The following is a 19,468-nucleotide window of genomic DNA, read 5'->3' on the forward strand; positions in this document are numbered from 1 at the left end:
CACCTCTATGGAGTCTCCAAACACTAAGGGGTCCATTAGGATGGCGGGCCCGCCACACTAACGGAGTAGTGGACCGCCCGCTAACAGTGCGGGGGTCCCGAAAATGGCATTAGGATACGCCCGCCACACAGGCGGGCGCATCCTGTATGTTTACCATTGTGACGGGCGGAGCAGGAATCTCCGCCCGCCGCAATGGTAAAAGTGCATGTTGTGCTTTTCAAAGTGCAGCATGACAGGCACCGCGCGGTGCCTGCCATGTTGCACTTTGAAATGCGGGGGTACCATAGGTACCCCCCATGTGCACCCCCCAAGGCACGGACTCCCAGGGGGCCCGCAAGGGGCCCCCGCAGGGAGTCTCCGCATGCCTTTCCGTCGCCGCCACGACGGCACGGAAATGCATTGTGCACAGCCCATAGTAATACGGCGGGCGGTGTCCAAAAGACACCGCCACCATGTCACTGGTTTTCCGCCCCGGCCGCTAGGCGACCGGGGCGGAAAACAGGCGGGCGGTGTTTCCCACCGCCGCGGTCCCTCCCGCCATCCAAATCTGGCGGGGGGGAATTGGGCTGATGATGTCGGGCGGATTTCCTCCGCCAGGCTGGCGGTAGCCACCGCTAGCCTGGCGGAGGAAATCCGCCCGACATCATAATGGACCCCTAAGATATCATCTTGCAAGAATACTGCATTTTTTATAACAGCCAAAATATTCAACATTAGTCTTGAAAAAACACTGGCTGCCAATGATAATCCAAATTGCAGTCTGTTGAACTGGTCTCCTTGGTTGTAACACATGCTGCCAATTCCTTGGAATCTGGATGTTGTTTGATCTGGCCGTAAGCACTTCTCAAATTCAATGTGAAGAAGTACCAACCACCTCAACATCAAAATCATTTTGTTGATGTTCTGGAGAGGAAAACAATCAGCAAAAGCATTCTTTGTAAGGCCTTGAAGGTCCACACAAAAAGCCACCTGATTTTTTCGTAGTTACCACAGGAGACAGCCATTCTGCAGCCTCCAAGGTTTCTATAATACCATCTTTAGCCACATGATATACAATTGCTTTCAATCCCCTAATGGCCAGTGGAAACATCCTAGTCATATGTCTAACAGGTAGGGTTCTTTCCTTATGATGATTTTGTGAAGGTATCCGTTTGCTTCACCAAACCTATCTTCAAACACCAAGTCATAATTATGTAGAACCTCATCTGTAACAACCATCCCTTGATATACAGCTTTTGGGTTTGCTATGATGTGCCAGTCATATTGTTAAATCCAGCGTTCCAGCCCAATATGGGTGGGCAAGACCCTGCCGCATATACCTTGCCAATTTAGTTACGAACCTTGAATTTGATCTTTGTTTAAATGAAACCTATGACTTCAATGCTTGCTTCATGATAACCTTTTAAATTGGTATTGTTAGGTTCTAGCTCCACATTTGACCAGATTATAAGATAAAAATAAGTCTTTCAGTATCACCATGTTTAAAGACCTGGAATCCACCATCAGTCTTAACTTCTTGTCTTTTATTTTGAAAGCTGCTTTAGGTTGATTTTGCCTGCGAAGAAGGCTTGCCTTTCCTGTCTCCTTTTCATCATCATCTTCACCCCTACTGCCTACACTGAGCTCTCTCTGGTCACTAATTGCGTTAAACAGGGACCCCCTGAATGAGATCAAATTCCTGGATCAGGGCTGAACTGATAGAGAGATAAAACATCCAGGCAAGGACAATGTAGATGGCTGGCAACAAAATAATATAACAAATATGGACACAAGTCAAAAAAGAGATTCTTTTCATAAAACAATAGATGTAGTTATACATGAAATTTTAATCGCATTGATAAAAATTGATAGACATGTTCAATCAAATACAAAATTCTATAAAAACAATAAAAAGGAGTACAGTGTTCAGTTATAGTAATCTCTAATGTTAAAGGGAAAAGTTAAAAAACTTTTGATGATTCCCGCAGTTGATTATTGAAAAAGATGTTTTTCTCTCTCTGGTCACTGCCTTCCACTATTTCATCTATTACAAGACTCGTCCAATACATAACATACTGCCCTACACAACTTTGCAATATCCCCTTTTCCTATAAATCCAACACTTTACTTACAGCATAGAAGTTTTTAAAGTCACTTGAATGTATATTACTTCCACATCTGTGACAAGACTTAGTTCCCATTCTTGCAACACCACCACTCAGTGGCATAACATAAATATATATTTTTGCCCCGCAGTCTTTTTCCCCGCATGGATTCACAACGCTGCCGTTACAACAACCACGTTGTGATTCCGTATATCATTACTCCGCAAGTCGGAACAACGACTTGCGGAGGGGGGGAGCTGGATGTTGGAATAGTATAATTTACTATTCCAACTCCAGTCTGTGCGGACACTAGGGAAAGTGTTGGAATTTAAATCCAACACCTCCCCCCCCTCCGCAAGTCGTTGTTACGACTTGCGGAGTAATGGTATGTGGAATCACAGCGCGGTCGTTGTAACGACCGCGTTGTGATTCCATAAGGGAAAAAAGTTTTGTCATGAACGCTGTTTACTGCATAACATAGGCCCCCACAGCCCCTGCAGTGCGGGGGTCCCAAGCTGCAAGGGGGACCCCCGAGCTGCAGGGGGCACCCTCAGCACAGTAACTGGCCTGAGATCTCCTGAATGAGTCTGGAGGGGGCTCCATGTACCTTGCAGGCTGGCCCCCTTTAGTTTAGTTACGCCACTTCCTTCTATTGACCTATTATGGTACTTCTGAAGTTGGTGGCAAAAGTCTTCTTCCCAATAGCATGCACTACCTCCGACCTTTTATCTAGCTCTGCAATCTTAATATATTTAATTTTTTACATTCTTTGCATTTCCTTAATACACTTTTCCGATTCCTCACCTACTGTGGCAATGGTGATGGCTTCCTTCAAGAAAGAATTACTGGTATCTATGAGCCCTTCCTGCATTTTCTTACTGGGGCATTGTTCAATGAGCTGGTACTTAATTAACTCCTCTATCACAGGGACCGACTGACACTTGTGGCTAGTTCTCAGGCCACAAATTCATCAACAGATTCCAATGGCTTTTGGGGTTGTGTGTAAAGCATGTGGTGTCACATTGCTATGTTAACAGATTTGAAAATCCTGTTTCTAGATGTAGTTTTGTTTCTTTATATACAGCTACAATAGTATTTCCTTTTTTGTCATCCATCTGAGGTAAGCATTTAAAAAAATGCTGCCCCTAAGTCACGAGACAACAAAGCTTTCTTACTTACTGCTGGGAAATCTATGCCATCCATTGCCTACAAATATTTTTCAAATGTCTCTATCACCTCTTTGAAAACCATACTGCGCCTGCATTAAAATGTCCTACTCTTGTGCCCACTCTTCCAGCCTATGTAGCAGCAGTCGACTCAAGAGTTTTGCCGTAGTATCCAGCAGAGAAATCGGCCTAGAGTTCTGCGAATTCTCTTTATCACCTTTTTTGATTATGGGGATAATTACACTAGTCTTCCATGAAGTTAGGGGGCCAACTTTGGCTATCCCGTTAAAAACATTTGTTATTAAGGGGGCCCACAAGTCTTGGTGTTCCAAAAAGAACTCTATAGGGACCCCATCTGGTCCTGGCGCCTTCCCAGAGCTACAGGAGACCAATCGTCTTCTTACTTCTGCCAGAGAAAATGTTAGGTGGTCCTTCAGGACTATATCAGGGCTAGGAGAGTTATTCGAGGGAATATTATCAGAAGCAAAAATATGCTCAAAATGTGCCACCCATGCTTCTTTGCCAACATGTGTGGGGTCCTTGAGATTCTAAAAGAGCGGCACATTGATTACCTCCTTCATGTCCCTTTCTCTTGTCTTTCTGGCTGTTTTATAGTACCTGCGTAACGACCTTATCAAGGTACTATTTCTGGGCTGAATTTTCAGGGCTTTTGGAGAGCTTTTAGAGATTTTGTGCACGGACGATCAAACCAGCGACTTAACTATGGCTTTATATGCGGTTTATACAGGGTAAGGGCCAATTTTACTTTTTCAATCAAGTCTACAAACTGCTGTAGCAACAAGTCAGGAGCGATCTCCAGTTCTAGACAGTTTAAAACATTCCCCATAATGTTAAATAAGATTTGCGAGATCAGTTTCATCTTGTCAATATGGCTTCACTTTAGTTGATATCCATTCTTTCTGGCCAAAATTGTTTTTTGTATTTTTAGTGGTGGCCTAGCTTTTCTAATCTCCAGGGTCAATTGAGTAAAGAGGATTGCGTGGTCACTGAAACTTGTAAATAATCTATCCACGTGAGTAAGCTTGTCGCTAAGAGAACTGGACACTAATATAAAATCATAATGCAACTTATTTATCCAACAGTCGGTTACATAGTGAAGTTTCTCTGTTACAAGCTGCTGGCTAACAATAATAATGAAGTTCCCGTGGTTCTTCCAAAGCTGCCATCCAAATAGTATATAATGTATACTATTTAACCAGCAGCCGGGTAAATAGTGAAGTTTGAGTGATATCTGTAAGGTCATCGGCCAAATACTACATTATCTGTGCTACTGAGCCAGCAGTCAGATATTACTGCTGGTTAATTAGCAGACACTTGCTATTTGCACAGCCGCCGGCCAAACAGAGCATAATCTTTATTATTTAGGGTAAAAATTGAAGTTTCATTGCTTTTTGCAGGGCTGCCGGCCAAATAGTAAATTATCTTTACGTTTTAGACAACAGAAAGGGTAAACATCTGAAAAATGATCTATTTAACCAGCAGAAGGCTAAACAGCCACCATCTTGTTAACAATGGCAGTTCATATGCAGCCGCATGTAAACAGCTGCTAAGTACATTTTCATCTGGATGATAAAAATTGCAGAAGAATAGAAGTAAGAATATTCTGCAGTCTTTTGAAATTGAAATGTTTCGCAGGGTTTTTTTTTGTTTTAGTTATGTGTATGACATATTTTTCTGCCTATACATTTTAGAAACTAAAAGAAAAACACCTACCGGACTTGTGGGAAAATTACCACTTCCTTTTTTTCAGGTGAAATAACTCACATTTTTGCTTGCCAAGCAGAGTATAACCCCAAATTCTGATGAGTTTTAGTTTTTCTTTTTGGGGGGGAAATATGCAGTGCTGGTTTGCATTTCACAGAGTTGGTGGACGCAAATTCCTCCACTTTTCCAATAATAATATTATCTTTTTTTTTTTTATAAATTCCTTCGTAGCACATTTCTGCTGTTTCTAAGCACTGTAATGAAATGTTATTATTACCCAATTTAATGGTAGGATACAACAGCCTTGCCAGAAATAAAATCGTAACTTGCAGGACACAATAGATGTCAGTGGAGAGTGTTAAATAATTGAGCAATCTGCTGACATGGTTGTTTGCTAAATATTTGACTCCTTGCTAATTCCTACCATCTCCTCTGACCACTTGGGCTGGGCCCCGGGGTGTCTTGTCAATGGAATCGGGTGGACCCTTTTGATTCAGTTATTGTAGACTGTTTCCATACACCTCCACCTTCTCCCCAAAAAATACCTTCCTGCCCTTTTGAAAAAGAGTGAATAACCTATTCCCAGGGATCATTCGTTTGTGACCAAAACAAAACTGAAAGGGGATCATTAAATAAACCATGGGCGCATAAGGGATGTGTTTCTTTCGTTCTCCGGCCTCAGCTGTGTCTGTCTGTCATGCTGAGGCACATTGGCCTATATTTGGTTTCTGCCACGACCACCAGCCTACAAGAGCGCAAACGTGAGGTGCTGCGACTCCTGTGAGAAGCCCCTGGTGATTACAAACAGATGAACCCGCGCTGCTGCCTATACAGCATAAACAACCCCCAGCGCCGCCAGATAATGGTGGGAAACTCCCAGGGTAAACACGCAGCTCTCTGCTGGCCCCGCGCGCTCCCACCAGCCCTTGGGGTTCACAAGCTCCTCGGTGTAATCGTTACTTCTAGAACAAATTGATTTCTTGCCAGTCTGTAACTTTTTACTGATCTTGTTGTGCAGTTAAAGACATCCAGGTGCTGTAAACAGCGCATCACCTCGTCATCTCCTCTCGGAGAGCGCGCGCTTCGCGGCGCCGCCGGCGCTGACCTGAGGCCGTCCCAGAGGAAGCGCCGAGAAACTCTCTTCTGCTGTGACGCACGCCCGCGCGCAATGTCTCCGGGTGTAACTTCACCTGACTATTTTTAATTCTCGCGTCCCTTCTTCGCACTATTGTCACTGACCCCAGTTTGAAATATTCCATGTCATTCATCCTGATGTTGTGTCGTCACATCTTTCAGTCACGAAGAGCTTGGTTCCCCCCCCATGTTACCTCATTCAAATTTATTTTTTTGTTGTTGTTGCAGTTTTATTAAACCGCGAAATCGCCCCGAAGGTATCAAAGCGCTTTAAATGAGCATCATGGGGCTTATTTACACGCCCCTCGCGCAGCTGGTACATCACTTTTTTTCATATTAAAAGTGACGCACTGGCGGCGCAAGGGGCTTGTAAATAAGCCCCCATGTGTCTTCCAGGCTCGGTCATCGTTGCCTACACTGCACTCCTGCTCGCATGACCTGCCTGAGGCCTTCTTGGAGCTGGTGTGATTCACTGGTACAAAAACACACGTTTAAATGAATTCAATGTAATTATATTTACCAAGAATATGTGTTAAGACTATGATTCAACACCAGTCCATTAGACGCAAACTTCAGCCTGCCCGTCCTTACATGGGTCATTCCTGAAGAGACGGGCAAACAAGCACTGGAAGGCAAAATCTACAGACTTTCTGATGGACACTTCTTCTTCTGGCCCATTTGAGGTGCGTCAACTCCTGTTTTTTAGAGTTGCCTTAAAATGGAACACATGAATCTCTTTGGGAGTTGGAGTGATCCGTGTAATTCAATGTTCTCGAATTGGGATCCCATTTTGTGGCAACAGCTTTTCTAAAGTCTGGTGTATATCTATTACTAAAATGTGTGACCCCTGTTCAGGAAATGCTGATAACCGAGACCTGTGGAGATCTTTCCTCTGGAGGTAGCAGCTCATGTGACCCATGTTCAGGTAGAACAGATGCATATGGCCAGGTTCAGGAAAAGGGAGCACATATGACCTATGTTCTGAAATTCATGAAAAAAAGTGACCCATGCTGTAAAAGCTGCACCCAGTGTGGGCTACAATGCAATTATGGTGGAAATAATCACCTAACTTCAGAAAGTGGTACTCTGCATCTGCCATGTTCGGGAAGCGGTAGCACACATGAGCCATATCCATGAAGAGGTAGAACATTCAACCCATATTCAGGAAGGAGTAATATGTGTCACATATGGTCAGGAAATAGTAGCAGGCATATCCCATTCATAGAAAATGATAACACGTGTGATCCATGTTTACGAAAACATAGCACTGCGACCTGTGTTCAATATGTAGCAGCAGGCATGATTGGTGCTCCAGAAATAGTAATTTTGCGAAGTAATTTTAACCAGGCAGGCATGTGGCCAAAGAGACAGTTGAGTTGTTTTAAGAGGAACCTCAGTCACAGACCCTGTCTTGATTTCTTATGTAACAGAATTAACTTCTAACAACTTACAACACTGTTGTCTTTATTTTGCCTACTTTATTACTCTCTGATGCCACACCTGCTTGTTTGTTTTGAAGGAATCCTGATGATGTGTCGTGAAGTCATTCAATTTGCTGCATAGATTATACAAGATTTCTCATTCACTCACTCAATTACCATTGGCATTAATCACAAAAAGACAGCTATGTGCACAAATAACTTCATTTATGAGTGCAAATTCACCGAGCACAGGTTTCGTTCTGCTCTTCCCTACCGCTCTCTGTAATGGGACGAGTGGCGATCTAAAAAATGGTTGTCCTGCCTCGTCTGTTATATTTTTTTACTAACCTGCCAGTGACGATCCCGACTCCACTTCTTAACTCGCAGAACAGATGCTTTCTGATCTAATTTGGGGCACAGGCCGCCGGAGGGTGGAACTGGCTAAATTACAACTGGATACCGACACGGGTGGGCTGGGTGCTCCTGATTTCCATGCCTACTGCTATGCCAGCCAACTACAGTGGTTTTCGTATTGGCTAGTGCGTCGTAACCTACATGAGATAGATTATACCCCCGCTGACATAGATCGAGGAGGACTCCACACGCTACTTCTGCTGGCAGCTCGCATGCCGATTGGTGCCCCACCACTCCTATGCTCAGCGCTAGAGTACTGGAAAAAGGCCACCCACTACACGCGGAGGTGCCCCCCGTACTCGGATAACTTGCCACTCCTGGGCATCCCTACTCCTACCGGCCTACTTATCGAGCGGTGGCTCCTTGTCTGGACGGAGGGGGTGTTGCCACAGTGGCCGCGTTGTTCGATGATGACATCCTCCTGGATCATGGCAATTTCGTACGATGTCATGGGGTCTCTGACGCACTATATCTCAAGCACTCTTCAATCTTGCAATATGTGAAGAAACACTGGGCCCCACGTAGGGTGGCACCTGCACGACACAAACTGGTCTACATGATCTACCTGATGGGGGAGGGCCGCCACCGTACTAAATGGCTATACAAAGGTATTACAGCAAATACTGGGTACCCTTGACAGACTTGCGCAACAGATGCACTCCACAAGGCCGGACCAGCATACCTCAACGAACAACTGTATTTCTACACCCCGAACCGCCAGCTCCGCCAACCTTGCCCTCGCCACCGGTCCACGCATCCGCTGAATGACCACTGGCGGCAGATCATTCTCCTACCTCGCCGCAAAGACATGCAACACCCTCCCCGCCCACCTGCGGCGGACCCAGGACCTGCTGACCTTCAAGAGACTCCTAAAGACCTGGCTGTTTGACCAGTAGCTGCCTTCCCCCTCCCCTAGCGCCTTGAGACAGGTGAGTAATGCGCTCTACAAATGATTGATTGATTGTCTGCAGACCTTGGCACCGAACTAACAGTCAAAGAGTGGGACATGATCCTAGAATACCCCAGGAAAATCCAGCACAACGCCAAGTTCATCCAATATATGGTCATACACAGGGTGTATCTCACCCCACACAGGTTACATTGTATATATCCAGCCACACAACACCCATGCCCCAGATGTAGGTTGGGAGACGCCGACTTGCTCAACATACTCTGGGTGTGGCCAAAGCTGGCATGTTACTGGTCGGAGGTGGCCACCAGAATTAGAACCGCGGCTGGGATCCCCTTCCCAGATACCCCTGCTGTGTGCTTACTAGTGCTGATCCGCCGTCCCAAAGTACAGAAAGTGCAGTTTCGCTTTATTGACCGAGCATTACTACTGGCAAAATGCTCCCTCACAAGGAGATGGAAGTCCATTACACCCCCAACACTCTATAGCTGGCATGGGCAAGTGGTGAGATGGGGCAGCGCTGAAAGCACTGCAATCCGACGGGAGGAAGCCCTAGATTGGGATACTATACTAGAAGCTTTCAAAGCCCTTGCACCGCCACCAGTCCTACAGTGCAGGTGCAATAGACGCTCGACTGCCCTAACCCTTCTCGGCCCACATAGCAGATGAGCTATAAGTCCTGTTGGACTAACACTATAAAACTCGAAACGGAAACTATGTTTTTTTTTGGAATTTTGGTGGTCAAAGAGGGGGCAGCTAACGGAATATTCTACTGTAAAGTACAAGTGGAATGGGGCCAGTAAAAGTTGGTTGCGGGGGGGAGGGAGGGATAGTTTCTTTATAACATTACATAAACCTATTTGTCAAATGTTGTCAGTACTGCAGTACTGAACGCAATGTACCACTTGAGGCTTCATCTGGACACTACAGTTTGCCATGCACGGACGTGCCAAGAACTATACCTTAATGAACGTTTGGGACTACAATACCGGCATAATAGCCTCTTGAATTTTGACTGCACTGTGTACCTTCATGTATTCTATATAATTTTTTATCTGGTTATGGCTGCTGATTGTTGTTTGACAAACAAAAGATTGAAAACCTAAATAAATATGCTTAAAAAAATGAGTGCACATTCACATTTGTGTTTCCCAAAGCAGGAATCTGCACTCTTAAATGGGTATATGCGCACTGATATCGCCACCAGTATTGCAGAATGTTAAGCATGGGCATATCTACTGGCAGGGACAGGCTGTGGAAGTTACAGGACAGGACTTGCAAAGGTAGATGAAATAGTATGTGAACACCTCCAAACTTGGAAGTTTGCGGTATTCTTCCAGTCAGGGCCGGTCCTAGGACTTGTGGGGCCCTGGGCGAAAGGGAAGATGTGAGGCCCCTCTAATTTGCTTGTGACGTCACAAGACGTGACATCATAGAAAACTGACATCACAAAACTATTGATCTTTGTCATTGCTGAAGAGACATACTGTTGATATAAGTAACATGAACTAAAAGATAAATATCCAAATGGAACAAGTCTATTTTAAAACTGTATTAAGTGGATTACATTAGTCACATTGGATGCTTGACGCAGATCTCACAAAGATGGCTATTCTAACTCCTAGTTAAATATGCAACAGGGTATAGCGAGATGAAGTTGAATTCAGATACAAATAACTTTTTTATTCTTTTTGAGTGCAGCGTCATAGAGTGGAGTGCCGTAGATTGGAGTAGGGTGGAATCGGGTTGAGTAGGTTGGCTGGACTGAGGTAGTAAGTGGATTGGAGTAGATTGGGGTGGATTGGGATAGAGCGAGTTGGAGTGAGTGGAGTGAGTTAGACTGGGTAGGTGGGGTGGGTTGAGGTGGTATGGATTGAAATGGAGTAGGGTGTGTTAAATTGGTTTGTGGTGGGGTGGATTAGAGTGTGGTGGGCTGGAGGGATTGGACTGAGTGGGGTGGTCTGAACTAGGGCGGGTGGATTGGATTGGGGTAGAGTTGGGTGGATTGGAGTAAAGTGAGGTGGATTGAACTGCAGTAGAGTGGAGTGGAATGAATGTGGTAGATTAGACTGGAGTGGGGTGGATTAAAATGGGGAGGTAGGACTGGATTGGGGTGAGGTGGATTGGAGTGAAGAAGAGTGAACAGGAGTGGGGTGGACTGAAGGGGTGTGGGGTGGAGGACTAGAGTGGGGTAGAATGTAGTGAGGTGGGGTGGAATGGGTTGTGGTGAATTGGGGTGGGGTGGGTGGATTTGAGTGGAGTAGATTGAATTGCAGTGGGGTGGATTGGATTAAGTGGGGTGGCTTGGATTGAGGTGAATTGGATTGGGGTGGGGTGAAATGGATTGGGGTGAGGTGGATTGGATTGAATTGGGGTGGGTTGGGTTAGAGTGTGGTGGGTCAGATTGGAGTGGGATACATTGGATTTGGGTGGATTGGATTGGATTTGGGTGGATTGGATTGAAGTTGGGTGGATTGGATTGGAGTGGGTTGGATTGGATAAGGGTGAGGTGGATTGGATTGGAGTGGGATGGAACTGAATGGGGAAGATTGTTTTGGATTGGAGTGGGGCAGACAGGAGTGGGGCAGATTGGAGTGGGGCAGATTGTTTTGGATTGGAGTGGCGCTGATTGAGTTGGAGCACATGGTTTTGGATTGGAGTGGGGCAGATTGTTTCGGGTTGGAGTGGGGCAGATTGTTTCGGATTGAAGTGGGCCAGATTGACGTGCGGAGATTGGAGTGGGGCAGCTTGGAGTGGGGCTGATTGGAGTGCGGAGATTGGGGTGGGGTAGATTGTTTTGGGTTGGAGTGGGCCAGATTGTTTTGGATTGGAGTGGGGCAGATTGTTTTGGATTGGAGTGGGGCAGATTGGCGTGCGGAGATTGGAGTGGGGCAGATTGTTTTGGGTTGGAGTTGGCCAGATTGTTTTGGATTGGAGTGTGGCAGATTGTTTTGGATTGGAGTGGGCCAGATTTTTGTGCGGAGATTGGAGTGGGGCAGATTGGAGTGCGGAGATTGGAGTGGGGCAGATTGATTTGGATTGGAGTGGGGCAGATTGTTTTGGATTGAAGTGGGGCAGATTGTTTTGGATTGAAGTGGGGCAGATTGTTTTGGACTGAAGTGGGGCTGATTGTTTTGGACTTAAGTGGGGCAGATTGTTTTGGATTGAAGTGGGGCAGATTGGTGTGGGGTGAGAGGATTGGAGTGTGGTGGAGTGGGGTGGTTTGGATTGGTCTATGGTGGATTGGATTAAGTGGGGTGGATTGGTGTGGGGTGGATTGGCGTGCATTAGAGTGGCCCCGATTGGAGGTGTACTGAACTATTATGTGTTAAAGCATTTTTCCGAAAAAACACATAAGAAAGAAACATTGTCAATTTGCAATAATATTCGAGAACAGCGTAAACAGGCAAAAACAAAAGAAAATATTAGTGAACAGTAAGAAAAGAAGACTTGGCAAAATAAAAGCAACTTAACTATAGAAAATAAATCTTTGCAACTTTTTTTGTCCTGCTAGGCTCGTTTTTACCAGTCTCACGTCTTCTGTTTGCAGGACACTAAAAGTTGAACAGAATAAAATAGTACCTCAATCACATCGGGAGTAGCAAACGTGCACTGATTAAGTTGAATCAATCAGTGCCTGGTCCCTGCTCGACAGAGAGGAACGGAAGTGATGTTAGATCTGCCTTGACCAATTATCAGGCTGTAAAGAAGAGTACCACGCAAAGCAACATGTGGTAAGCAACGGGCTGGTTCCAAGCTCTTTTATGCATACAACAGTGTCTTGCAAACAAGACGCATGCAGTAGCGCATGCTCTTGCAGGCACTACCCTAAAAAGGGTCAGAGTAGCACTAAAAGATTTTCAACAATCACGTGCGCAGCCGCATTTTGCTATCTTCAGAGATCAAAAGGAGGAGCTAGAAAAGAGGGATGTTTAAGGACCCTTAAGGGCTTTTCTGAGGAACTGATTGGGGACAAGGGCCTACGGGTAAAGGGTGGCTCTGCCGGGAGTAGTTCATCGGAATGCATTTATTCCTTTGCACATTAGACTGAATAGGTTTTTCAATGTCTTTCAACTCATAATATCAATTAAGTTGCTTGTCATTTCTACATCTGAAAAAGGCAGACAACATGTTTTCATGGTTAGTAGCTGACAGTGTGTCGCACTCTTTCACAACGAGAAATCTTGTCCAGCTACAGTACTTCCCTTCTGCCTTCCACCACACCCCACCTTCCCTGCTCTGTTAAACAAGACACAGGTGCAGCACAAACATGGGCTGTCAAAACAGTATCTATGAAATCCCCTAAAAGTAATTAAAAGGACACGAAATTCACAGCCCCTCGGACATAAGTGAGGGGCTCAAAGTGTGTCACAAAGCAGTCAATCTGCTTAATTCGTGATAAGAGAGGCCAAGGAGCTTTCTACTCGGGAAATTGGGTGGTAATCCATTTGTACGCACTTAGCTTAGCTGTATTTACTAGACAACCCTCTAAGTTTATCACTGGTGGCCTAGACTGGGAAGCAAACATGCTAGTCACTCTGGAAAATAGAAATTAATGATCCTACAGTAGCACTGTGAGGCCAAGGACAGGGCCCTCTGTCCTGGGCCTCCCAGCACAAAATAATGGCTACAAAGCCCTGCAAAGGGGGCCCCACATCTGCACCTAGCAGCCTGGTCGAGATCTGTGAGGGCCCCCTGCCCTTGACTTCGAAGCACTAGTTAATGGCCACGTCCCAGTGAAAGGGGCCCCACGCCTAATGTCACTTTTGCCTCACGTAACTTAACGTTTGCTTTTGTAATTTGTTCGCTTGGAATTTTCTCCTCGTGTATCAGTACAGTTCCTATTGTGAAGCGCTCTGACACCTTTGGGTAAAGTCAGCGCTAAATAAAAACGCATAAAATAAATAAACACTGCCCTACTGTGGCAGTCTGAGCTAGATGCTCCCCCCTCCCCTCATCAACCTCTCCTTATCTTCTGATGTCTGGTTAATCGTGGAAACAAAAGGGCCATCTATCGCCTGGAGAGGAAATAGACAAAGGCAGACAAGTTCTTCACCACAGGATTTTAACAGAGGTGCTGTCCCGTCCTTGTTCTGGAGAGCTGCCGTAATTATTGGCTTTGTTGCTCTCACATCCTGTACCCCTTGTTTACCCACCCCCTCCTTTCACACCCAGGAATGCCGCCCTGAACAGCGAGGTCAAGACACCTCGCTCTGCTCACAAATACTTTAGCAATGTGATCGGGTTGGGGAGGGGGGCCTCGGGGAGTAGGTGAGCTGCCTGTGAGAGTGTGAAAGCGGGGCCCCCTGTTATTGTGCTGAGCGCGAGGCCCTGGGCAGCTGCCCACACTGCCCATGCCTAGCGCCGGCCCTGCTTCCAGTCCTATCGTAGGCTCATTGCCTTGAGTTTACCAGAGTGTTGGTGTTGTTTGTATCAGATAAACGAAGAAGGAGATATTGAAACATCAGTGACTACAACACCAAGCAGCCCGACTCTGTTTCAAGAGATCTTCCAACATCACACTGACACTAAGTAAACCACATATAGCTCAGATAAAGATAAAGCTTCTCTATACTGTCTTCAAAGCACATGGTAGTTTAGATCTATCCGCAATGGTTTCTGTTCTATACTCTTAGCCACAATCTGAGATCCAGTCAACCAAACCTATTAATTCATTGAAAATCCCACAGTGGTTTATTAATCTGTTTAGGAACTCTTGAATTCCCTGCTCCAAAAACGTAGGAAACAAAAATATCAAAAGTATCTTAAAACAAGAACCTTCAAATAAGCCTTCACAGCCATCCAGTGAGCATTTGACAATTCCACCCCTTTACCAAGGAAGGCACAGGGCCCCTGCTGCATGCAGTTTAACTCCACACTAGGTGGAGACTAAAGTGTCTGCTGGCATAAATCTAGTTACTTTCAAAAGTAGGCAGCAAGTGGGATTTTTTCGAGTACTCCAAACAAAAATAAATACATTTCTAAAAATATGGACTGCAATGGGTTCGGGAAGCAGTGAAGGAGCCTCTTAGAGGAGTGGTTGGGGGGTAGCAATGGGATGTGGGAAGGGGTACAAAAAGGAGGCCTTGAGACTGGACCAGGGGAGACCCTTAAAAGAAATAACAAACCCCAGAAAGGGGTAAGAAAAGCAAATGCTGACCGTGGGGAGAGGTATGAGGGTGCTGGGGGGCAATGTATGAGAGCAAAAGCAGTACATGAGGGTATGGAAAACACATGCACTTTCATAGAGTATTGAAAGAAAAAGAAAAAAGGATGAATTGGAGCAGTGGAAGGTTACAAGTCACCAAATCAAAAGGACTGTAAAGTGGCTATGCTCCATGGGAGGGACTAATCAAAGAAGAGGAAGGTAAGCTATCAAATAATAACCAAGCAACAGAGAGTGACTAGAAAGCCAGCGAATGGCAAGCAGTGGTCAGGCTTTAATCTCACTGTACGTTTTTGGCATGGTCTTCAAAAGGCTTTCGGCTGCAAACAGCTAAAGGCTTTCTGGTAGATGAGACCTACAAGTCAGTGATGTCAACTATTTGTTTGACTTAGAGGTCTCTAAGAATCTCCATAAGAGCTTCAATATGAAATTGAATGTAGCTTACATCTGTAGGGATGAATTGGTACCACTTATTGTAGCTATTGATTAGGGTTTAAAGGGCAGTGAGTCTCTCTCTGACTGACTACAGGGAACAGAAATAGATGGCGTAGTGTAGGGAATTCATTCTTCCACTGATCTGACACTTGAACACCATCCTGTGCCATAATATCAATACTTGGGCCATTATGCTAGCTAAAATAAAAACTTACAGGATGTAAGAACATGTGATTGCACCAGGACAGACTGGTTAAGCTTCCAGGCCTACGAGTGATAGAGCACTCATGTAATCTATGGACTGGACAAGTTGAATGGTGATGGTTCCCAACTAAGGAAGAGTCTCAACTCCATATAAAAGGCAGATGCTTATTTGACTCCTTGAACCAACAAAGTTATGGGCATATTAGGAGTAGCCAGGTACTCAGTACTTTTGATTAGACCAGTGGTCACTGATACACTACCCTTGCACTTGAAACTAAGGAAAATATGGCATTTCACCATGCTAGAAGGTCTATACTAATTTATTTTTGTGCCTCTTGACTTAACCCCTTGGCCGCGGCGCGAATTCCGCCGTGGCGCTGAGGGGGTGGGGGGTGAGCGCGGCGCTTCCATGCTCGTGACTGAACCACGCCATCATGAGCCACGGGCGGCGTGTGCTCATGACGGCGTGGTTCCGTCATGGCTCCACCCGCTCATGAATTCGCCCGTACAGGCAGGGAATTAATGCTGCGTGGGCGGAGCAGCCGCAGCATGACGGAACCACGCCGCCATGAGCACACGTGGCTCATGACGGCGTGGTTCCGTCATAAGCAGGCAAGGGGTTAAATGATCGCAGGGGTTGGGTCTGTCGGATAAAATCACCTTCACAACATAGAACATCGGGGTAAGGGGAACAATGAACCAAAGGTAGCCCCCCAACAGAAGAGGTGAGGTACAGTTAGAGTTTCTTCAAGAAACACATCTGACAGAAGCTGAGGGTGGTGAAGTGAAGCAAAAATGGAGAATCCTGTGGTTGGCAGACTGAGGGATGCTCAATATATGGGGCGATATAAGAAGAAACAATGCCAATACTGATTCATTGCTCACAAGCTATTTTCACATAAATGCATAAACCATACGACAATGCATTTGAAAGCTTTCAAATGCATTGTCGTATGGTTGATGGATTTATGTGAAAATAGCTTGTGAGTAATGAATCAGTATTGGCATTGTTTCTTGTTATATCGTGTATAGGGCTCAGCCTTAATGATTAGAGCCATACCCGTTTTTGTTACTAAGACAATATATGGCGCAGCTGAAATGTGGGCCTCTGTGGATATTCATTTTACTCCACCCCACACAAACTATGTGCAAGATTAGGTCATATGGTCTATTCAGACACTCAGACCGGCTTTATACCAAACAACATACCTGAGCAAAACCCTGTATGACCAAAACCGTTTGAAAATAGGATTGAAATGGGACACAGCACCCACACCTGTACCCCCTTGGAAACTACAGCTGCCATGGCTGGAATACCAAGTGATTAGAGGAATTAAAATAGACTACCCAAGATTATTTTCATGAAAACAACAGTACGGCTTCCTTCCTGGTACCTGGATGGGCAGCCTTTATATCTACACATAGGGGAGCATGCGTACGAACCCTGCTAAGGGCACAGAGAACACTAAAAACAGACCAGAAGCAGATAGGACTACACTAAAAAAACTGGTGACAGCAGAGACATCGGAGCCTCATTAGCTGAAGAACTCAGAATTGAAGGAGAGAAGCATACCGGCCTGCGGGAGGTCCTCCAGCAGCTAGATTAGATGCACCATGCGGAAATAACACACAAAGAAGGGGACAGGGCTATAGTGATGCTTGTATTGCTCATAAAACCCCATTCCTCATCCACACTCCTATTAGTCAACATGCCTGACGGTGAGATATGATACACAAACACAAAGCAACAAACACATCCTTTAGAGGCTATAACAGTAATCTATACGCAGACAATATGACCCAAGACGAAGATGCCCTTGAAAAATTCATTGGAGATTTATCGCCCACTCAGCCAATGAGGGAACAAATAGAGATATTGGGAGACACCATTACCGAACAAGAGATAAGGCAGCTAATCCATTCCTTGGCCAACTCCAGGGACAGACAGATTACCCATGGAATTGTATGCCTCATACAAGTCAATAATAGTGCCAGCGCTACTTAAACTACATTAAGTGGCAACACATAGGGGATGTTTCCCAGCTATGACCAGGGAGGCAGTAGAAATGCCCAAATTAAAACCAGGCTGGCACCTAACAGGCATGGTCTGCTATAGCCCCTATGTATATTCATTATAGATTACAAAATCTTAAGCAAGGACCTAATATCCTCACATTAATGATATAACTCATACACACATATCAAAATGGGTTTATCTGGCATAGGAACACCTCCCTCAACCTAAAATTATTTTATCAAATCCAGGAAACAGCTTGTGACATCTGGCTTAACTTAGTGCACCTGGCAATTGACCTTGAATAGGTGTTCAACATCATCTAATGAGAAGACATATTTAGAGTCCTGACATATTTCATTATTGGGACACTAATGATTTCTTGGATTAAGCTCTTATAAGCAGCCCCCACTGCCAGAGGGAAAATAGGTCATCACATGCAATAGTTAGGGGGGCAAAGCAGTGGTGTACATTATCCACCTCACTATTGGCCCAGACACTAGAGCAGTAGAATCGCTGGTGTGTAGGATGAGAATATGTGGCCCAGCCTGGGGGATACATCTGCAGGACATGCCCACGAATATATCCTTCTATTAAGGCTATATCCTCCTATATGTGAGGAATATGGGATTGACCTGACATCTAGATCTGTCACTATGGAAGAATCTGAGGACATCTCAGGCCTAAAGGGTAGTTGAATAAGTCATGTGTATTCCCACTGAGACACACGCAGCTGCACCAATCCATAACTCTAAACGGGGAGGAAATGTACTGGAAAACATGTACCTTTTTATTACTTGGGTATAAATATATATAATTATAAAGTTGACTTAATAGAGGCCAATATTCACAGGTGGTGCAATCCCTGAGATGACAGGTGACCTTCTGGCCCAACCTTCCATTGTTTATGGTGAGGCGCATTGTTGCAACCAAAATGGTTATGCTGCCGCTAGTTACATTACTTTGCCAATATGCCATTTGTACTTCAGGTGGAGATATTCAAGGTTCTGGACACCCTGTTGGAAACCCTGATCTGCGGGGTGGGCAGGCGGAGATTGGCACCAGCCAAGCTAAAACTTCTAACAGAGAGTGGTGGCAGGAGTGTGCCAGACTTCAGAGGATACTATGTGGCAGCCCAACTACAATGGGCAGCACTACGTATAGCAGAACATTACTTAAGTGAACCATGCTACACAAACAGACAAATGCGGGATGGGACTAGTCAGGCACTATTGGTAGCACGCAATCAGCCCGCATAAGACCATTTGCTACTGGTCAGAATGGCGATGGCGGTCCTTAAGAGGAGAATTGCCTACATGAAGCTGGCGCTGCCATACGTCTCTACGATACCCTTAAAGAGCCTTCCAGTCATGATGGGACATTTATTTTATGATGGCATTGTCATAGACTTCCAAACACTAGTAGATGAATGAGAACTACCAGGAGGTTAGTACTTTCTATAAAGTAGAATGAAAAATGCCATGAAGCAGCAGTGGCATATATATGTAGCTGAACCTCCAAGAGATACACTGGTAATGACAATATACACAATGGGCAGAGGCCGGAGCATGATTTCCTGGCTCTACAAATCCCTCCTAGAGCATACAGATGTTTCACTGCAACCGGTGAGGGGAAAATGGGCGAGCAGAACATGCCACGCATTCAACGACATGGAATGGCGGAGAACACTGGAGTATCTGCCTAAGGTGTACCGCAACGCCCGCTTCAAGTATATCGAGTTTAATATGTTGCTCAGGGCATACCTCAAACAACACAAGATTGGACGAATATATCC

Source organism: Lissotriton helveticus, chromosome 10 (assembly GCF_964261635.1).
Source record: "Lissotriton helveticus chromosome 10, aLisHel1.1, whole genome shotgun sequence".
NCBI lineage: Eukaryota > Metazoa > Chordata > Amphibia > Caudata > Salamandridae > Lissotriton > Lissotriton helveticus.